Raw genomic sequence first — 22,365 nt, forward strand, 5'->3', positions numbered from 1 at the left:
GTTGGGAAGCTATAAAGTTTTCCATCATGATTTCCAAGTTGGATTTCCTAGGGGCGTTATTGTTAGGCATGGATGGGTTCGGTTTCTGATATCCCGGAGGTATAGCTGGGGCTTGATTTGAAGACTGTCCAGGTGCGTACAAAGCGTTATTACTCTTATATGAAAAGTTTGGATGGTTCTTCCAATTTGAGTTATAGGTATTCGAGTAGGGGCTTCCTTGAGCATAGTTTACTTGCTCTGCTTGGATTCCTGTCAAGAGTTGACAGTCCGTAGGAGTGTGGCCTTGGATTCCACAGACCTCGCAATTCTGAGTTATAGCAACCACGGCGGTTGGAGGTGATACGTTTAAACTTTCAATTTTCTGGACCAAAGCATCCACTTTTGCGTTAACGTGATCAAGGTTACTTATCTCGTACATGCCAGTTTTCGTTTGAGGTTTTTCCACCGTTGTTCGTTCGGTTCCCCACTGATAGTGGTTTTGGGCCATGCTCTCGATAAGCTGGTAAGCATCAGCATAAGGTTTGTTCATCAATGCACCACCTGCAGCGGCGTCTATTGTTAACCTTGTGTTGTATAAGAGACCATTATAAAATGTGTGAATTACTAACCAGTCTTCCAAACCATGGTGTGGGCAAAGTCTCATCATGTCTTTGTATCTTTCCCATGCTTCGAAAAGAGACTCGTTGTCTTTCTGTTTAAATCCGTTTATCTGGGCTCTTAACATAGCTGTTTTGCTTGGCGGAAAGTATCGGGCAAGAAAAACTTTCTTCAACTCGTTCCATGTGGTGACTGAGTTGGAAGGGAGAGATTGAAGCCATCTTCTAGCGCTATCTCTTAATGAGAAAGGAAAAAGACGAAGTCGAATTGCCTCTGAAGTGACACCATTAGCTTTAACAGTATCAGCGTATTGGACAAATACGGATAAATGAAGGTTTGGATCCTCGGTAGGATTTCCAGAGAATTGGTTCTGTTGCACCGCCTGCAACATCGAAGGTTTAAGTTCGAAGTTGTTTGCTTCGATTGCGGGCGGAGCAATACTTGAATGCGGCTCATCTTGCGATGGAGCGGCGTAATCTCTAAGAGCACGAGCTGGTTCTGCCATCTCGGTTATCGAAGGAAAAAGGTTTTTGAAATCAGGAAGTTCTATAGGAGGGAGATTGTTTGCAGCACGATATTCCCGAATTCGTCGTAAGACTCGGAGATATAGTTCGATATCGTTGATTCGTAAATAGAGCGGTTCGCCTTGTGAGCGAGTGCGTGGCATACAAATCAACGAAAGAAAGAATAGAAGAAAAAGAAACCTTAGTCTCTACAACGTAACGGAAGAGTTACGATATCGATTAAATAAAAGTCCCCGGCAACGGCGCCAAAAACTTGATCGCTCGACTTCGTGAGTCGAGTTGGGGTACAAATTGCAAGTGCACAGTTCTATCGCGTAGTTTTAAAAGATATCGATCCCACAGGGACTTATGAATCGATATACCGTTATCTAGGGTTACTACGTAAAGCTAAGGTGAATAATGGTTGATTGTTTGGGGGGCGAAGCTAAAAACTAAACTAAGATCTAGATTAAATATTAATAAAACGGATATCGGTATGCAGTTCGTCGTAATTAGGGACTCAATTCTTTGTCGGTTTCTTGGTTTTTAAAATAAATCGTTTCAGTTAACTTTATTGATTAAAGGTTTTATCTCAAACTCTCGCTCTGTTGAATAAACCATGATTTTATGTTAATGTAGTTGTCACTTATAATTAAGTCAAAAACCACTTTTTGAAAGTAATAAAGTTGCAGAAACTCTTTTTAAGAAAACACTGACCGTTTTAAACACCCTTATCTCAAACTCTCGCTCTGTTGACTTAGGTTATACAATTAAACCCGAATGCTTAACTCTCGTCCTCACATTCAATCTTTAAAAATACTTTTTGGAAAAGGTCAGAATTTAATTAACTCTAAAACTTGCTCTCGCCCTGATCTAGAATTAATGCCTAATTTACACTGTCCAGTTAAAACCTCAAACTCTCGCTCTATTGATTTTAACTTCTTTATGTCTTTTACTTTTGTAAAAAAGTCCTGTTATTAAACCTGTAAATTGAGACCGTAAAAAGATTGATTTTAATTTTAAGTTTAATTAGACCGACTTAGTCTTGATCCCTTATTTCGCTTACTTTACATACCGATATCTAGGCGAATTAGCCAGACATGCTAAACAAACAGAAATACATATCATGCATAAACAGACTCATCACAGGCAGATAATATAAATAAATAATAAAACAAAGCATTAAATAATGATTAAAGAACCTGAATGCGTTAAACAATAGTCTTGAACACTCCACCACAAGCCGGTAGGATTTGTTCTTGGATTCTTCAATTAAACAATAAATTAAACCAAGGAAATAAAACTAGAATCTAACGTAAGGTTAGATCCGATAAAAAGTTACACAATAGTTTCCGGTGTAGAAACTATTATGCGAAAAATATCTAAATGCTAAAAAGGGAAAGGTAAATTGCAAGGGAAAAAGAATGTAGAACTTGCAAAAGAAATAAACAAATAAACAATGTTAAGTTGCTGGAAAAGAAAATTGCAGAAGCGTAAAAAGAAAGAAAATTTGAAAAGCTTCGGCAGCGTGAGCGTGGAAATACCGAGGAACCCTTTTAGGTTTTTGAAATAGCTATTTATATTGGTGTTGGTAACTGCTTTTCGTTTCCCCAGGGTCTTCAACGTGGCTAAATGCATGGCGTGGATATAGGACACAAACTCCTCAACGTCTCTTCAAGTCTTCTGAGGGCGTTACTTGCGCCAAAAAGATAGTGGAATGGTGTGACGCTCGTTACACCATGTGTGACGTCCGTCACAAGGCTGTTTTGTGTGACGCTCGTCACGCCCCCTGTGACGTCCGTCACAGGCACAACATTGGTTTCTTGTGCGCTTTGGGCTGGGCTTTGGCCTTTGGTTCTTTTTCTCTCCTTTTTGCACCTCCTTTTCTTCCATTTTTACTTGTGCTTCAAAATAGGCTACCTGAGACAAATAGGAAGAAAATACCACGTAATATCTTATAAAATGCAGTAAACCGAAATAAATAGTCATAGAATTTAATGGAATTAAGTCCTAAAATATGGTATAATTTCGTGTTATCATCTAGCCATCCGTAATGTTGTATTTATCCATTGTTAACTCCATTGAGCCTGTGCCCCCCTGTTTGTGAAAACCATTATGTTAACCATAAGCCAAATGTAACACCCCGATGAAATTAAGATAATTGTTTAAATTAAGTTAATATTTTATTTATTAATTTAATTAAATAATTAGAAAATTATTGGATTATTAATATTATTATTGGGATAATATTATTGGGTTTTATTATTGGAGTATATAAGTTGGAATAATAAAAAGTCCTAATTTTTGGAAAAGGGTTTTTCACGTGAAAAAGGAAAAGAGAAGCGGCTGAAAGAGAAAGGGAAAAGAGGCAGAGCAAGAGAAGAGGAAAAGCTTGAAGCTAACGGAATTGCCGGATTTACTCAGGTAAGGGGGGTTTATCATCGTTTGATGGGTCTTATGGGATAGCATGTAATGGGTAGTGATGAACCTCGGAATTTGACTCTGATTGAAATGATATGTGATGAATTTGTGAAATATTGATGAACGAATTTGGATGATAACTGATGAAAATTCGTAGGAATTAGAGGTAGAAAGGTTGGCAATTTGTGAAATCGAGATTCCTGAGGAAGTATTTTCCAGAGGATGTTAGAGGAAAGAAAGAGATAGAGTTCTTGGAATTGAAGCAGGGCAATCGGTCGGTTACTGAGTATGCTGCTAGGTTCACAGAGCTGTCGAAGTATTACACTCCCTATAATGAGGCTGCTGGAGAATTTTCGAAATGTGTGAAGTTTGAGAACGGGTTACGTCCCGAGATCAAGCAGGCGATTGGATACCAACGGATCAGAGTGTTTTCTGACTTGGTTGACTGTTGCAGGATTTTTGAACAGGATTCCAAAGCTAGAGCAGAGAGCTATCAGCAAAGGGTTGATAGGAAAGGCAAGAGTCAGAATGATCGTGGGAAACCGTACGCAGCTGGCAAAGGTTTCCAGAGACAGAGTGGGATGAAGAGGCCTAGTGGGGGAGATTCTAGTGCTCCTGCTAAGTGTTACAGATGTGGTCAGGCTGGACATCGTTTCCATGAGTGTACCAGTGCTGAGAAGAAGTGTTTCAAGTGTGGCAAAGGTGGTCACTTGGCTGCAGAGTGCCGGTTGAAGACTATGACTTGTTTTAACTGTGGAGAGGTGGGTCATATCAGTCCGCAGTGTCCTAAGCCGAAGAAAGAGAATCAGTCGGGAGGCAAGGTCTTTGCTTTATCGGGTTCTGAGACTTCTGCAGATGATCGTTTGATCCGAGGTACGTGTTATATTAATGGCGTTCCTCTTGTAGCTATTATTGACACAGGTGCGACTCATTCCTTTATATCTTTGGATTGTGCTGTGAAACTTAAGTTAGAGATATCTGAGATGCTTGGAAGTATGGTGATTGATACTCCTGCGAAGGGTTCAGTGACTACTACTTCAGTTTGTTTAAATTGCCCTTTGAGTATTTTTGGTAGAGACTTTGGAATGGACCTGGTGTGTCTTCCACTAGTGCAGATTGATGTTATCTTGGGTATGAACTGGTTGGTGTTTAACCGAGTTTCTATTAATTGTTTTGATAAGACTGTGATCTTTCCTGAGATTGAGGAAGGAAAGGATTTGTTTCTATCAGCAAGACAGGTGAATGAGGCAGTGGCAGATGGGGCGGAGTTGTTTATGCTGTTAGCGACTTTGGAGGCTAAAGATAAACTGGTGATTGGCGATCTCGCTGTGGTGTGTGATTTTCCTGACGTGTTTCCAGAAGAAGTGAATGAATTACCGCCAGAGCGTGAAGTTGAATTCTCGATTGATTTGGTACCTGGTACTAGACCGATATCGATGGCTCCGTACCGTATGTCTGCTGTGGAGTTAACTGAATTGAAGAGTCAGTTAGAAGATCTGTTGGATAAGAAATTTATTCGCCCGAGTGTGTCACCGTGGGGTGCACCAGTGTTATTGGTTAAGAAGAAAGAAGGTACTATGAGGTTGTGTGTGGACTACAGGCAATTGAATAAAGTGACTATCAAGAATCGGTATCCTTTGCCGAGGATTGATGATTTGATGGATCAGTTAGTTGGTGCGAGTGTGTTCAGCAAAATAGATTTGAGATCTGGGTATCATCAGATACGTGTGAAAACTGAGGATATTCAGAAGACTGCTTTCAGAACGAGGTATGGACATTATGAGTATTCTGTAATGCCTTTTGGCGTGACTAATGCGCCTGGGGTATTTATGGAATACATGAATAGGATTTTCCATCCGTATCTAGACCAGTTTGTTGTGGTGTTTATTGACGATATTTTAGTGTATTCGAAATCTGAAGAAGAGCATGTTGAGCATTTGAGAATGGTTTTAAGAGTTCTACGAGAAAAGAAGTTATTTGCTAAACTGTCTAAGTGTGAATTTTGGTTAGAGGAGGTTAGTTTTCTTGGTCATGTGATTTCAAGAGGTGGTGTTGCTGTTGATCCTTCTAAGATAGAAGCGGTATCTAAGTGGGAAGCTCCGAAGTCAGTTTCTGAGATAAGAAGTTTCCTTGGTTTGGCTGGTTATTATAGGAAGTTCATTGAGGGATTTTCTAAGTTGGCGTTACCGTTGACGATGTTGACTAGAAAGGGGCAAGCGTTTGTTTGGGACTCAAAATGTGAAGAAGGTTTCCAAGAGTTAAAGAGAAGGTTAACTACTGCTCCTATCCTGATATTACCGAGTCCGTCGGAACTATTTGAGGTTTACTGTGATGCTTCATTGTTGGGTTTGGGTGGTGTGTTGATGCAGAATAAGCAGGTTATAGCTTATGCTTCGAGACAGCTGAGGGTTCATGAGAGGAACTATCCGACGCACGATTTAGAGTTGGCAGCTGTGGTATTTGTTCTGAAGTTATGGAGGCATTATTTGTACGGGTCAAGATTTGAAGTTTTCAGTGACCATAAAAGTTTAAGGTATTTGTTTGATCAGAAAGAGCTGAATATGAGACAAAGGAGATGGCTAGAGTTTCTGAAGGATTATGACTTTGGTTTGAACTACCATCCGGGTAAAGCAAATGTAGTGGCTGATGCATTGAGTCGGAAATCATTGCATATGTCTATGTTAATGGTTAAGGAATTAGATTTGATTGAGCAGTTTAGAGACTTGAGTTTGGTGTGTGAGAGTACTCACAATAGTGTTAAATTGGGAATGTTGAAGTTAACGAGTAATATTTTGGATGAGATTAGAGAGGGTCAGAAATCCGATATGCTTTTGGTTGATAAGTTGACTTTAGTGAATCAAGGTCAAGGTGGTGAATTCAGAGTCGATGAGAGTGGTGTTTTGAAGTTTGGTAATCGGGTATGTATTCCGGATGTTACCGAACTTAAGAAGAGTATCATGGAGGAAGGACATCGTAGTGGCCTGAGTATTCATCCTGGAGCTACGAAGATGTATCATGATTTGAAAAAGTTATTTTGGTGGCCGGGAATGAAAAGAGAAATTGCGAGTTTTGTTTATTCCTGTTTGACTTGTCAGAAGTCGAAGATTGAGCATCAGAAGCCGTCTGGGCTAATGCAACCGTTGGCTATTCCAGAGTGGAAGTGGGATAGTATCAGTATGGATTTTGTGTCTGGTTTGCCGAGGACAAATAAGAATTTTGAAGCTATTTGGGTGATTGTTGACAGATTGACGAAATCGGCTCATTTCATTCCGATCAGAATGGATTATCCGTTAGAGAGATTGGCCGAGTTGTATATTGAGAAGATTGTAAGTTTGCATGGTATTCCGTCTAGTATTGTTTCGGACAGAGATCCTAGATTTACATCGAAGTTCTGGGAAGGTTTGCAGAGGGCTTTGGGAACTAAGCTGAGATTGAGTTCTGCATATCATCCGCAGACTGATGGTCAGACTGAGAGGACGATTCAGTCGCTAGAGGATCTTTTGAGGGCTTGTGTTTTGGAAAAGGGAGGTGCTTGGGATTGTTATTTGCCTTTGATTGAGTTTACCTACAACAATAGTTTTCATTCGAGCATTGGTATGGCACCGTTTGAAGCTTTGTATGGTAGGAGATGTCGGACACCTTTATGTTGGTATGAGTCCGGTGAGAGTGCTGTGGTTGGACCTGAAATTGTTCAACAAACTACGGACAAGATTAAGATGATTCAGGAGAAGATGAGAATTGCTCAGAGTCGTCAGAAGAGTTATCATGACAAGAGGAGGAAGTCACTTGAGTTCCAAGAGGGAGATCATGTGTTCCTTCGTGTTACTCCGATAACTGGAGTTGGTCGAGCTTTGAAGTCGAAGAAGTTGACACCTCGATTTATTGGTCCTTATCAGATTTTGGAGAGGATAGGGGAGGTAGCCTATCGTATCGCTTTACCGCCGTCACTTGCGAATTTGCATGAGGTTTTTCATGTGTCTCAGTTGAGGAGGTACATTCATGATCCGTCACATGTAGTCCAAGTAGATGATGTACAGGTGAGAGATAACCTGACTGTTGAAACATCACCTATGAGGATCGAGGATCGAGAGTTGAAGCAGTTGCGGGGTAAAGAGATCGCCTTGGTGAAGGTAGCGTGGGGAGGACCAGCAGGTGGCAATGTGACTTAGGAACTTGAGAGTCAGATGAAGGAGTCTTATCCTGAGTTGTTCGCCTGAGGTATGTTTTCGAGGACGAAAACTCTTTTAGTGGGGGAGAGTTGTAACACCCCGATGAAATTAAGATAATTGTTTAAATTAAGTTAATATTTTATTTATTAATTTAATTAAATAATTAGAAAATTATTGGATTATTAATATTATTATTGGGATAATATTATTGGGTTTTATTATTGGAGTATATAAGTTGGAATAATAAAAAGTCCTAATTTTTGGAAAAGGGTTTTTCACGTGAAAAAGGAAAAGAGAAGCGGCTGAAAGAGAAAGGGAAAAGAGGCAGAGCAAGAGAAGAGGAAAAGCTTGAAGCTAACGGAATTGCCGGATTTACTCAGGTAAGGGGGGTTTATCATCGTTTGATGGGTCTTATGGGATAGCATGTAATGGGTAGTGATGAACCTCGGAATTTGACTCTGATTGAAATGATATGTGATGAATTTGTGAAATATTGATGAACGAATTTGGATGATAACTGATGAAAATTCGTAGGAATTAGAGGTAGAAAGGTTGGCAATTTGTGAAATCGAAAGTGTCTGATTCGTGTTAGATGATATGAATGAATTGCGTGTAAAATTTGGACTGTGGAAGGTTGGGATTGGATAGATCTCGTAGCAGAGAAAGCCACTGCAGATCTGGAAATTCTGGTTTCTGGTCATACGCGTATGGCACTAGGCAATACGCGTATGAGATGGCTGGTACGCGTATGGATGAGGCCTTACGCGTATGAGTGAAAGAGATGATGTTTTGAACGTAAAAGTGTCTCTGTTGGTACGCGTATGAGGATGTGGTACGCGTAGCATACGCGTATGGGCGTGGGCATTACGCGTATGGACTTGGTCAGGAATGGGCAATACGCGTATGGGCATAGGCAATACGCGTATGGGCAGATTTGTGATTTTCCTGAACAATGGTTGTGCAGTTTTTGGTTGTTTAGGCTGAGTGATGTACTTAGCTGAGGTATGATGTTGTAGGGATCAATTCCCGTTGTTTTGAATAGTATAGGTATTAGTAGAGTGTGCTAATACTATGATTTATTATGTGGCATGATATGATATGCTTTTGTTGATGATATGTGATGGTATACATGATGATGTGAATGTATGCATTTGTGAATAGACTATTTTATGGCTTAGAGTGTGAGCATGTGTCTATTCTTAAATTGTTGTTGATGTTGCATTGCTAGGTGATTAGCATGCATATTGTGGCCTTATGGTGGTAGCTAATTCCCATGGTGAGGAATTAGTGAGTAAATCATTGTGATTGTTGTTGTTGATGTTTGCATGCTAGGTGATTAGCGTGCATAGCATGGCCCATTTGGGGTGGTAGCTAATTCCCATGGTGAGGAATTAGTGAGTGAGTCACTATGTCTCAAATGAGTGGGACTAGTGAGCTTGGTAGCCGTGCCTGGATTTGGACGGTGAGGTTGAACTATATGTTCACAAATAGTCGGTACCGCATGCATGGAGTCTCATTGCATAATATATGTATGGCGTATAATATGAATGGATGTATTCCAATATTATACGTGTGTTTGTGTTGATGTTGAGTACGAGTATGAGTTGCATTTGTGTTGAATGTGATAATTGAGTTGATGTGCTGTTACTGAATATGTGTTTGGATTAGGGTGATGAAGTGTGTTAAATTACTTAACATGACATGATATTTTATAATACTTATTATATCGATTGAGGAACTCACCCTTACAACTGTTTTTCAGGTAACGAGCAGTGATTGAGTAGGAGCTAGTACTTGGAGTCTAGAGTAGTTCCTTAGTGGGTCATGCTCTGATAGATGTAACATCGGGAAGGGATGTTTTAAATGTTTTACTGTTGGTTGTGAACCATTTTACATGTAATGTGTTACATGCTTTGATTGATTTGATTTAGATCCGCTGCGATTTATGCAACTGTTTATTTGATTAAATAAAGAGCATGACTGTTATTTTGGAACATGGTGTGAAGTGATCATGTGACACCCTTAACTGCATAATTACTCTGATGTTGTATTTTGATATTTAATTAAATTATTGGGGTATTTTAGAAGGGTGTTACACCAAACACTTCCTACCTTCGCTCGGTATGACTGTTGTAGTTCCAAATTCGTGTAAAAAGATAAGTTTTAGGTGGTGATCCTTAGAAATTGAAAAAGGGAAAGTGCAACAAAAAAAAAAGTTTGTAGAAACATATACTTCTACTGAAAAGAAAAAGAGAAAAGAAATGAAAAATGGAGATGAGATAAAAAGCACTTGCCTAAGTCAAAGACTCATGCCATAATGAGATACTCAAAGAAAGAAAAATTGAGTGAAGAAAAAAAAGGAAAAGAGTCAAGTTGGACAACACCCCATGAAATAAAGTGCGCACAAAGAATATAAACAACATGAATGTCGAGTTTTAAACCCTTGTCACCCATTTCCTTGTCTTTCCCCGCCGTATCTAAGCCCAGTTACAACCCGAAAGACCTCAAAAAGTGTGTGAATTTGGTTTGTGTAGTGAACGTAGAATCTATTCAAAAATTAAGAGTTGATATTGCCTACCTTGATATTATGAGTGCTAAACACTTAAACCCCGAGAGATTTGGTGAGTGGTGTGAAGAAGTTTGCAGGTGAAGGAACACTCTGATATGATAATGTAATGGATAGTTTGAATGGGAGAACCAGAAGCTTAATCGAGAAGGAGGAAGATAAGTTGCGAATAACATCAGTTGTATTGTGGAAAGAAGAAAATCCATGGTTGACCTCTGTGTTGTCTGTTACATCACTTGAGGATAAGCAATGAGATAAGTTTGGGGTTGTGATCGGTCACCATTTGCACTTAGTTTTCATCATCCATCCAGCATGAATCTTCAAGAATCGGTAACTCTTTGTTATTTCTTTTAGTTGATTTCCTAAGTTTTATCGCATTTCATAATTTCCTTCTTGTTTTATGTTGTATTAGTGGTTCATCTCTTTTTGTCGCATTTTATGCGTTTCCGTGGTAGTTCTATTTGGTTTCCAGGTCCAACAATAAGCCCGAAAGATGCATAAGGGAAGAACGTGAGTAAAAAACAGTTTGTAAAGCGAAATATGCACAAAATAGGTGCCTGACACGGGTGCCCGCGTCAGTTGACACGGCCCGTGTCAGCTTATGCAGAAGGTGGAAGACTTGTAGACAAAAACAGGGTGCTGACACGGGTGCCCATGTCAGCTGACACGGCCCGTGTCAGCCTCCGCAGGAGTGAAGAACAAGGAAGTAGTAAACAGAGGGCTGACACGGGTGCCCGTGTCAGCAAAGGCTGAAGGAAAATGAGTACACAGAGAGCCAACACGGGCGCCCGTGTCAGCTGACACGGCCCGTGTTGGCCAATTCGCCCCTTTTACTGATTTTTATTGTTAAAGTCTCTTTGTAAGTCTGGAGGGCAGTCTTGGTATTTCACTATGCTTTTAGATGATTTGGAACTATTTAGTCTACTATTGGTAAAGCGAAAAGGGGACTTTTGGATCGTACGAAGAAGAGACAGAAAAGAGAAGAGAGCTTCCAAGGGGTTTGGAGAAGGAGAGATTTTCAAGATCGGAAGAGATTGAAGATCAACCTTCATCACCAAAGAATTGTAATGTCTCTATTTTGTAACTTGCTTTCTTTGAATACTATGAGAAGCTAAACCCCCAATGTTAGGGGGTGTCCCTGAATTGCTAATGTATTAACAATATTTCTATGTTTCTATGGTCATCAACGTTGTTCTTAATTCAATTTATTATACAAAGTTCTTAATGCTTTATTTTATCGGACAAATAGACTTTTTATCTATGGTCAAGGTTTAGGTAGGACAAACCACCTTATCGCTTGTTGTATAATAATACTTCGGTATAATCGCTTAGGAATAAGGATCAAACCACAAGGGAATAGAAGTGGACCAAGCCAAGATTGAGGTAATAGCAAAGTTGCCCCCTCCAATAAACAAAAAAGGTATAAGAAGTTTCTTAGGGCATGCGGGTTTCTACCGCAGGTTCATAAGAGACTTTTCTAAGATAGCTAAACCTTTAACTACCCTTTTGGTTAAGGACAAGGCTTTTATTTTTGATAAAGAGTGTGTCGTCGCATTTGAAACTATAAAAAATAAATTGGTGACGGAACCAATTGTCATTGCCTCAGACTGGTCTCTACCTTTTGAGATCATGTGTGATGCGAGTGACATTGCAGTGGGAGCAGTTCTTGGGCAACGTAGAGATAAACTGTTGCATGTCATATATTATGCTAGTCATGTTTTGAACCATGCACAGATGAACTATGCGACTACCGAGAAAGAGTTGCTAGCGGTGGTCTATGCCTTCGATAAATTTAGGCAATATCTGTTAGGTTCTAGAGTCATTGTTTATACTGACCATGCTGCTTTGAAGTATTTATTTTCTAAGCAGGACTTTAAGCTAAGACTATTGAGATGGATCTTACTCGTCCAAGAGTTTGATGTGGAAATTCGTGATAAAAGAGGGTGTGAAAATACAGTGGCCGATCACCTCTCTCGGATATCCCCTATAGACGAGAATGAGGAAAAACGTCCAATAAAGGATGAGTTTGCTGACGAACACATCCTTGCTGTTATTGGAATGCCATGGTTCGCAGACTACGCGAACTATCTAGTAGGTGGGGTGATTCCTAGCGAATTTGACTCTAACAAAAAGAAAACGTTTGTGCATGATTGCAGGTTTTACTTGTGGGATGACCCATTCTTGTACAAGAAAGGAGTAGACGGGTTGGTTAGAAGATGTGTTCCCGAAGAAGAACAAAGAGATGTCCTGAAAGCATGCCATGACTCTGACTATGGTGGACACTTTAGTGGTGATAGAACCGTAGCCAAAGTCGTCCAGTCAGGCTTATATTGGCCTACACTTTTCAAAGGTGCTCATCAATTAATCAAAGAGTGCGATAAGTGTCAAAGGATGGGAAACATCTCGAAAAGAAATCAAATGCCTCAGAACCCCATGTTGGAAGTTGATCTCTTTGATGTTTGGGGTATTGACTTTATGGGACCATTTCCACCTTCATTTGGAAAGAATTATATTTTGGTGGCGGTGGATTATGTATCCAAGTGGGTAGAAGCAATTGCTCTACCAACGAATGATGCAAAAGTGGTAGTCAAATTTCTAAAGGAAAACATATTTGTCAAGTTTGGAGTGCCAAGAGCTCTAATAAGTGATGAGGGAACTCATTTCTTAAATCACCTAATGGAGAAGCTACTCTTGAAGTATAATGTAAAACATCGTATAGCCACTCCGTACCATCCGCAAACAAGTGGTCAAGTTGAAGTGTCGAATAAGCTACTCTTGAAGGATAAATGGTGTTATTGTTTAATTCGAGGATGAAGTTGTTCTCGGGAAAACTGAGATCAAAATGGTCGGGACCGTTTATGGTACACAAGGTATATCCCCATGGAGCAATTGAAATAAAAAATCAATCCAATGGGGACATTTTTAAAGTGAATGGCCAAAGGTTAAAACCTTATAATGTGGATCAAGAAGTTGGTCAAATTGATGTTGTTCATCTTGTCTGATAAGATGAATAACCATCGAGCCAGGCAACGTTAAATGAAGCGCTACGTGGGAGGCAACCCACGCTTTTGTGTCTAATTAATTTCTTTATTTCGTTGTGTGTTATTCACTTGTAGGTTTGAACAATGTTTACCAAAGGAGCCAAACATTCATGTGCAAAAAGTCTCTGGAAAAATTGGAACCAGAAGTCCGACACGAAGCTTGAAACAACAATGAAAGAAAAATAAAATCAGGGGTCTGACACGGGTGCCCATGTCAGGAAGTGAGGGGAGAAGAATTTTTTCCAAGGGTCTGACACGGTCGCCCGTGTCAGCTGACATGGCCCGTGTCAGCCCCTGTTGAAGCTGTTTTGAAAAGAAAAAGGACACGACCCGTGTCAAGGAGAGAGGGGCATAGCACTGACACGGTCGCCCGTGTCAGCTTACACGGCCGTGTCAGCAAGCACGTTTGAAAAAATTTGAATTTTTTTTACCGTTTTACATGGAACCCACCTCCAAATTTCTCCCACTAACTACCTTTTATCACTCATTCACTCCTCATAAACCCTTTCTCTTACCTATTCTCTCACCTTCATCTCTCTTTCTCTCAAAAACACCTAAAAGCCTCCATTTTTCTTCACAAAAAGCTTCAACCTTTTCCCTCAAAACTCCATCTTATCTCTAACCACCTTCACAAAATCTTCTCCATTTGCCATCCTCTACCTTCCTACGGTAATATTTCTCCCTAATCTTTCTTTTCAATTTCAAGTTTTTTCCTTGTGTGCAGGTAATAACATGTCTCGCCGAGTAGACAGAAGCACGAGCGTGGCGGAATCGTCCCGACCACGTCAAAGGGCAAGAAGGACTCCGAATGAGCATGATATTGTGTTTGAAGACTTAGAGCACCAAAAAAGGTATACTGCTCATCTTAAGAGAAAATTGACACCCACTAGATACACATGTGATAGCACTTTGCAGGAATTGGGATTGCAGGCTGAAATCCACCAAATGTTCCATAGCTTAGGTATGTTGGAATTCATGCAGTTAGAAGCACCAACTTTTGCGCGTATTACTCTTCAATTTTTAAGTACCATTGAATTTAAGTTGAAAAATCGGTGGAATGGAACTGAGAAAGAGTACTATGGTACTTTGCGTTTTTGTTTGTTTAATACTAATCTGGAATTTTATGTGGATGAATTAGGGAGTATCTTAAAACTCCCAATAGTAAGCCCGGGAACGGTGCCCGATACTTTTGTTCTGGCTGAATTCTAGACCGCTATAACAGGTAATGCTAAATATATCTCCAAGGGGGCAAAAGCATTGGGTATCCATAACCCTTGTTTCAGGTACGCTTAGAAGGCTTTGGCGTACACCATGTTCGGTCGCGGTTGTCATACCCCGATTTTGTCCCGGTTTTATTTTTCTCACGGATGCCACGACATATTTGTTTTTAACCATCAAACATTGGTTTCCATATCTCTTGGTAAGGGACTTGGGCCAATTAACATATAGGAATTTAGAATCTTTCAAGGATCTATGTTGGACATGACACCAGGCCTGGTTGGTTGAATAGGCACGCTTTCATCATAGTGCATATCTTTTTCAACGTGTCGTTACATACTTCATTCACGAATATCCAGAGGGATTTATGTGACCTCGGGTTTAGAGTCAAACAAAACAATGCTTTGGCTTATGAGTATGGGATAACCCTTCAATTTGGCTTGGACTTACAAAATCCGTCGCATTATTCTTGACCAATATACAAGGCTTACCAAGACGTTCCAAGACATTCCAAAAGGTAAAATGGTGTTTTGTCCTGAACCCTTGAAACTAAGAAATGGGGTTTAGTGGTAAATAGATTGACAGCATGCCGTTTCGAATGTGTAGTCATCATGATCGATAAAAGCACAACCCTCCCATGCGGTACTTATGATATAGCAAGAGGAAGGAGGATTTAATGTTCATTTAGGCATGGGAGCAATTAAAAGGATTCATGATCTTCAATTACCCGTAACCCGCACTGTCATTACCGTTTATGCCTCACCTCAATCTATGTACTTTATTATGACCTTTTTTTTCATATGGTATTTCATGGTTTGGAAGAATTATCAAGATTTGATGCGAGAGCCATGAATTTCAGTCGAAGACGTACTGTTTAAACCATAAAGATTCGAAGCAAGAGCCATGAATTACCATCCAAGAAAAAGGGATTTACTGTTCGAAGTAAAATTAAAAAGTTTAAACCAAAAAGAAGACAGCAAATCATCCTAATCTTGATCACATCCTCAAGCTCTGCTTTGATTTTTGTTGAAATCATTGGTGAAGGCTCCAATTTCCAATCCTTATAGCACGGTTATTTCGAGAATGAACCGTCACACCCTAAGGAGACGAATGAACCATGGTAGGTAACAACCTTGCTGCGCAACACACCGCCGATGTGAACGCTGTAACAAGCATCGCCTGCAATACGTTTGTAATACCGTAAAGGCCCTGCAGTGACATAAGACAAATTCAGCATAACCACACCATGATACTAAGATACACAACGCATAAGGTACCTAAAGGCCAAACAAGGCAAAATGTTGTTGCTCTACATCAGCCTGGAAACACTACAACAACAAAGCCAAGCCAAGCATCATGAATTCGCCATCACCGTGACTTAAACCCTTACAACAATCAGACCAGCAAACAACTACACGAACGAAAGCGCAACGAACCAAAGCGCAAGCCTCCAAAAGTTGAAGCTACAACGAACCAAAGCGCAACACTCCAAATGGAACTGCAAACAACTACACGAACGAAACTTATAAGAAACATCTAGCAGCAGCTCCAATAGCAATGCAGAAGGGAAGCTGCATAAAATCCAAAATACCGCCACATATAGACTCAATATACAACTACACTCAGATATGCAGAAAATAATGCAGGGATAGTAGATGTTGAACCTGGAATTAGTGATCTTGGCCAGAGACGAACGTAAGGATAGATGGAGATATCTTACAGTCACCACTTTTCTTGTTAAATGTTCGGGTTCCAGGATATTGATTTTGTTTGTTATTGTTGCTTGTTCGGATGCTACAAGAGTTTTGGTTTGGGATGAAGAAAAGTTCCTTATTGTTAGAGACAATCACGCACAAGTGGAGGAAGTCAGGAGGGCAGGCAATGGAGATTTTACAGTCGTGGTTTATCAAAGGAAAAATTAAATAACGAGATGGAGACTTCAAAAGCCAAGGGACAAGGCTGGAAGCATCAGTTCTACCGCAAATGTGACCTCTTCAATGCCGAACAAATCTGAAAGACAATAATGCGAATTATTCTCAAAATGCATGCATTCCCCTGAGTTAGAAAATAAGACCGATAATACGTTAGCAGAAACATGTGAAATGCAACCTCCACACCTTTTGAAAAGTGTTCACCAATCTGGTGTCAGCTGTCTCCATGTATCAGAGATTGAAGGATGATCAAAACCATGGCAGTTCCCTCAAATACAACATAGTTAGTGAGGATGATGATCAATCACTTCATCATGTTGTGGTTGAATTATCACCTGAAGCAACAAACTTTGGTAGAACTTTAACATTACATGTAATCCATTTGGCTATGAGAACCATGCTGCCAGAGCCAACACCAACCTGCTGCAAAATCAGAGCGCAAGTCTACGACGACTAACCAAACGGCGTCAATACGTTGATAATTATAGCAGCAGCCTGACAATGTATAAGCAGTCAGTAATAATACAGGATAAAAATACTCGTCTGCACCAAGGTCATGCCAATAAGTACCTGATCATCAAGCCCTAACCAATATTGTAATAAGCTTGTTGCAGAAAGTGTGTCGTCTACCAATTTTTGTCATAAAGAAGACCACCCTGCAAAGCATACGAACCAAGTGAGAAACCATTGCAGAATTCATGCCACTAGTAAAACATGATTAAACGATCTAGCATGGTACAGATCTCATACTAACTAAGGTTCACACTTCATTCAAGGGTAAATATCACATGACAGTAAAAACTATTTTCCTTACCATAAGCGAAACCAAGAGTTACAGTGGTAAGAATGCAGTGAAGATTAGCACAAAAAGATACTTCGTTCACTAAAAACAAAACGCGCGTACCAATCACATTTGAGGGACCACAGCAAATCTGATAAAATTCGTTTTCAAAACGGAATGATCCGCTGGATTCTCCAGCTCATACTAGGTACAAACCTTGTGCCACCTCTCTATATAAGGGAGCCTCATCCATTGAGAAAATGGGAGATATCGAACCTCTGCTGAAATTCCCCTGAAACTTGTACTCAAAGCTCAATTAAAAAAAACCCTCAGCTTTGATTTTCACACTGAAAACTAGAGCTGAAGAGCTCAAATCCTTCAAGGGAATACGAACGAGAAAGCACCGTGAAAGAAGATAGGAGAAGAAGGAAGAGCAGACATAACACATACCTATCTATTCGTCTCTGAAGCTTCTTGAGTTGGTAAAATCTTAACCCTTTACTCTTTGATCTAATTCAATTTTGACAATATTGAGTGTATGCGTGGCCCAGTTTCTCGTTCCGTTTGATTTGCGCCTCACGTTTCTATGGCCTATCCATGTATGTCGTTTTGAGTTGCTTGTGTTGTGTTTGAATCTTTAGATTTTATAATAGAACTCCATGGTTATTCATAGTCTCTGATATATGTTGACGCCGTCTGGCTGTTGTTTGAAATGAAATTTTTGGGATTGTCTTAAGAGCTCTGTTAAAGAAGATAACGAGTCTTTGCAAACAAACGGAGAGTTAGATGAAAAAACAGAAGTTTGAGAGCCTTTATTTCGTTGCCGATCTTTATTTGGCTTTAAACGCGTGTTAAGGTGGCATTGATGAGGAATCTATCCTCACTCACTGCCCGAGGTTCTCCGCCGCGGTCATTAATGGCTGCCTCGGTTTCATCGATTTCCCGTGTGGCCTTTGGAATTGTAAAGAGGTTTCTTTTCTTTTCCTCTTCGGCTGCTCTGTGGAAGGACAAAAGGTTCGGTAAGAGATCTGACCTCATTCTTGGATCAGACCAAGTCCCGGCTTTGACCCTTGGGCTTCACGAAATCAGGCCCAATCTATTTCTCTTGTTGGTTGAGCGCCTAATGGGCCTTAGAGATCCTTAGAGCCCTTTTTTTATAGTCCATTCCTTGATGTTGTGAACATGAAAATTAATTAAAAGAAAGCAACATAAATTTTGTTAATTAAAACTTTATTATGACATTTGTTCAATATTAATTCTATAGTTCATTATTATTTAATCAATTAATATGTTATATTATTATCATTTTTTACTCAACATGATTTAAATATCTTTTTAGTATTTATTTGAACTATCGTTTTGTACTTGTGCATTTGTGCATACAAGTTAATTAGTCTTATAGGTATGGCGTGCCACAATCATGACAAGTTGTTTCGATTTCACTGATTTAAAACCATTCAAACCAAGTTCAAAATAAATCACATATTTCTCGATTCAAAATCTGAGCCCATCTCTCACCCCTATGTAAGTCGATTGCTCTTAGCATCGCCATCAACCTCACATAGCTTATTCTTGGGCGTTCTTACAATGAGACCTATTCGGTTATCAATTAATCGAGTAGATGATTGATTCACCAACTATAATTCAATTTATTCGCAAATACAAATTTAAAACCTCGATCCAACATCGAGTATTTTCATTCAAATTAATTCAAAATTACCTAAATCATGATTAAACACCTTTTTATTTGGAAATGAAAAAGGGGATGGTTTTGAGTTTTCAACTCCTCTCCTCGATTATTTGAATATGAGTTCTCTTACTCGGTTAGTCGAGTAATCGTCATTTTTAATCCACTTAAGCATAATTAAATCAAAACATTCTTACAATAAATGAAAATGAAATGGGGGATGGTTTTAAGCCTTTAACTCCTCCCCTCGATTGTTTGAATACGAGTTTTCTTACTCGGTCAGTTAAACACTCGTCATCTCTTTACAAAATTCTAAATCCAATTAAATCAATCATTTCATAATAAACTATACGAAAAAGGGAGATGGTCTTGAGTCTTCAATTCCTCTTCTCAAATGCTTGGATATGAGTTGTCTTACTCGGCCATTCGAGCACTTGTCATTTATTCTAAAATACATCAACCATACATAAACTTATTTTCATAATCACTTAAATGAAAAAGAAAGTGGTCTAGAGTTTTCTATTCCCTTTCCCGACTATTAGGATACGAGTTGTCTTACTCGACTATCCGAATATTCGTCATCCGTTCAAACACCTTAATTATTATCAAACTCCTTTTACAATTAAGGATGAAAAGGGAGATGGTCTAGAGCCTTTGATTCCTCTCCTCGACTATTAGGATACGAGTTGTCTTATTCGACTATTCGAGTAATCATCATCCAACAAAATATCTCAACACATCAAATATATATCTTTCTCTCCCCGTGCGATCAAAACCAATCAAACAAAACATCCAACATATTAATCCAACTTGTCACCCTCGTGTGATCAAAACTCTTTTCAAAAAGAACACTATTTAATCCTTTCTAATGCGCACAACAAACTAATGCTTAAGTCTCCGCCGAGAGTAGAAAAGCCAACGTTTAGCCTTTAGAACGCGATCTAAACAACTGTTCGGTAAAAGACACCAATCAACCGTAGTTCCCCGAACTACGAATGCTCTGACTTCCTTATTGCACCATAAGGATACGTAGGCACGAGATTGCGAGATCTTGGCGAGCACACTAACAAAAAGCCTCCATTTTCCCCCCTTCTGAGGTTTCCATTCATCTCTTTTCAATATAATTATAACCCGGAGAAAACAAACAACATATGCTAACACAGAAATCGCAAATTAGAACTAAAAGATTCTCGTTGAGTACAACGGACGTGAGGGGTGCTAGACCCTTCCCCTTGCGTAATCAACTTCCGAACCCGAATATGGTTGTGACGACCATTATTCCTTTTTTTAAGGTTTTATCGATATTTTCCTATTCCTTTATTGGGATAAATAAAATTCGGTGGCGACTCTTTTCGAGCATAATTTTTTCCGCGACCATCGCGAGGAATCGTATGTTTTGAGATGCGACAGCGGTGATAGCACCGGTGTCGCCACCCAAAGGGAGCTTTTCTTTTTGTACAGTATGGCAGCACAAACACCTATCAATGTAGCAACATTTGCAGCTGACTACCTAGGCATAATTGGTCGCACTACTTCAGGCGACATTTCGGTTGGCGGAATGATCACCCAGATTCCCGACCATTTTGAGTTTGGTGTTGTGCTTGCTGAAGCCCCACAGGTGTCAGGTAAGAAAACACTGGACATGGCCGCGTTGATTCAACAAGGCATGATTGAGGTAAAACAAGATTACTATTCTCTTGTCTGCCAAAAAGTTCATATTCTTGCTTTACCCGCTTATGATTTCATTAGTATTACTAACAAAGGCAATTGGCTTTATGAGTGTCCCAACCTGGATGAGAGGGACGAAGATTTCTTGATTCTTTTCCCGCAGATGAGCATATGGAGGGTGCACCTAGCACTGAGGAGCAGTTTTACCAACAACCACAAGAAATGACCCAAGCTTCAGCGTCCTACTCCATGCCACAAGACCAATGGGGTTGGATTCAAAATAAGATCGGTCACCTTCGCACAGAGCAATCAAAGCAAGGTGAGGAGCTCACCAGGTTCGGAGTCGAACAACACCGCCAAGGGACGGTTTTGGATGAAATGAATGCGATGATGCAATGCATGATGTTGCATTATCCGTATCCTCCTCCACCTCCTCAGTAGACACTGTGAGTACTCCTCTTATCTTGACAATGAACATTGCGGACAATGTTTGGTTCAAGTGTGAGGGGTTTTTTATTGTTTTGTATTTTGTTTAAGTTGTGTTTGTTTGCTTTGTTACTTTGTTTTGTCTTTGTGTGTCTGTTTTTTTATTTCCGTGAGTTACAAATAAAAGTGGATTCTACTGGATAAATGATGGACTAGTGACCAATGAGGGAAAGATGCAACCCCGAATTTGCTCCCGAGGCAACCTGGAAGTTGATACAGCTGAGAAAGAAAATGTTGGATGCAACTTGGCGACTCTAGACTGAAATAGGGGATGGTAGACCCAAGCTGAAAAAGAAGTTGTTTGTCATGAAGAGTGGTTTGGAGCCTGCAAGCTTATCCAACATGGTCAGATTTCAACAAAACCAAACACAAAAGAGTGTATTCAGGTATGACTTTATCTCTCTGATTTTGCGTAAGTTCTACTGATACAGCATAATACAAAGACGCACACTGAGGCACGTTGTTTGTTTTCACCCCTTAGCCTTTCTAGCCATCCGTAATGTTGTATTTATCCATTGTTAACTCCATTGAGCCTGTGCCCCCTTGTTTGTGAAAACCATTATGTTAACCATAAGCCAAACACTTCCTACCTTCTCTCGGCATGACTGTTGTAGTTCCAAATTCGTGCAAAAAGATAAGTTTTAGGTGGTGATCCTTAGAAATTGAAAAAGGGAAAGTGCAACAAAAGAAAAAAAAGTTTGTAGAAACATGTACTTCTACTGAAAAGAAAAAGAGAAAAGAAATGAAAAATGGAGATGAGATAAAAAGCACTTGCCTAAGTCAAAGACTCATGCCATAATGAGATACTCAAAGAAAGAAAAATTGAGTGAAGAAAAAAAAGGAAAAGAGTCAAGTTGGACAACACCCCATGAAATAAAGTGCGCACAAAGAATAGAAACAACATGAATGTCGAGTTTTAAACCCTTGTCACCCATTTCCTTGTCTTTCCCCGCCGTATCTAAGCCCAGTTACAACCCGAAAGACCTCAAAAAGTGTGTGAATTTGGTTTGTGTAGTGAACGTAGAATCTATTCAAAAATTAAGAGTTGATATTGCCTACCTTGATATTATGAGTGCTAAACACTTAAACCCCGAGAGATTTGGTGAGTGGTGTGAAGAAGTTTGCAGGTGAAGGAACACTCTGATATGATAATGCAATGGATAGTTTGAATGGGAGAACCAAAAGCTTAATCGAGAAGGAGGAAGATAAGTTGCGAATAACATCAGTTGTATTGTGGAAAGAAGAAAATCCATGGTTGACCTCTGTGTTGTCTCTTACATCACTTGAGGATAAGCAA

At 39.7% G+C, this 22,365-nt stretch overlaps 1 pseudogene; it reads left to right on the forward strand.

The window, feature by feature from the left end:
- The first annotated feature begins 617 nt into the window (after window positions 1–617).
- Window positions 618–717, forward strand: LOC127077160 (uncharacterized; annotated as a pseudogene).
- Window positions 718–22,365: the final 21,648 nt, after the last annotated feature.

Source organism: Lathyrus oleraceus, chromosome 4 (genome assembly GCF_024323335.1).
Source record: "Lathyrus oleraceus cultivar Zhongwan6 chromosome 4, CAAS_Psat_ZW6_1.0, whole genome shotgun sequence".
Lineage (NCBI taxonomy): Eukaryota > Viridiplantae > Streptophyta > Magnoliopsida > Fabales > Fabaceae > Lathyrus > Lathyrus oleraceus.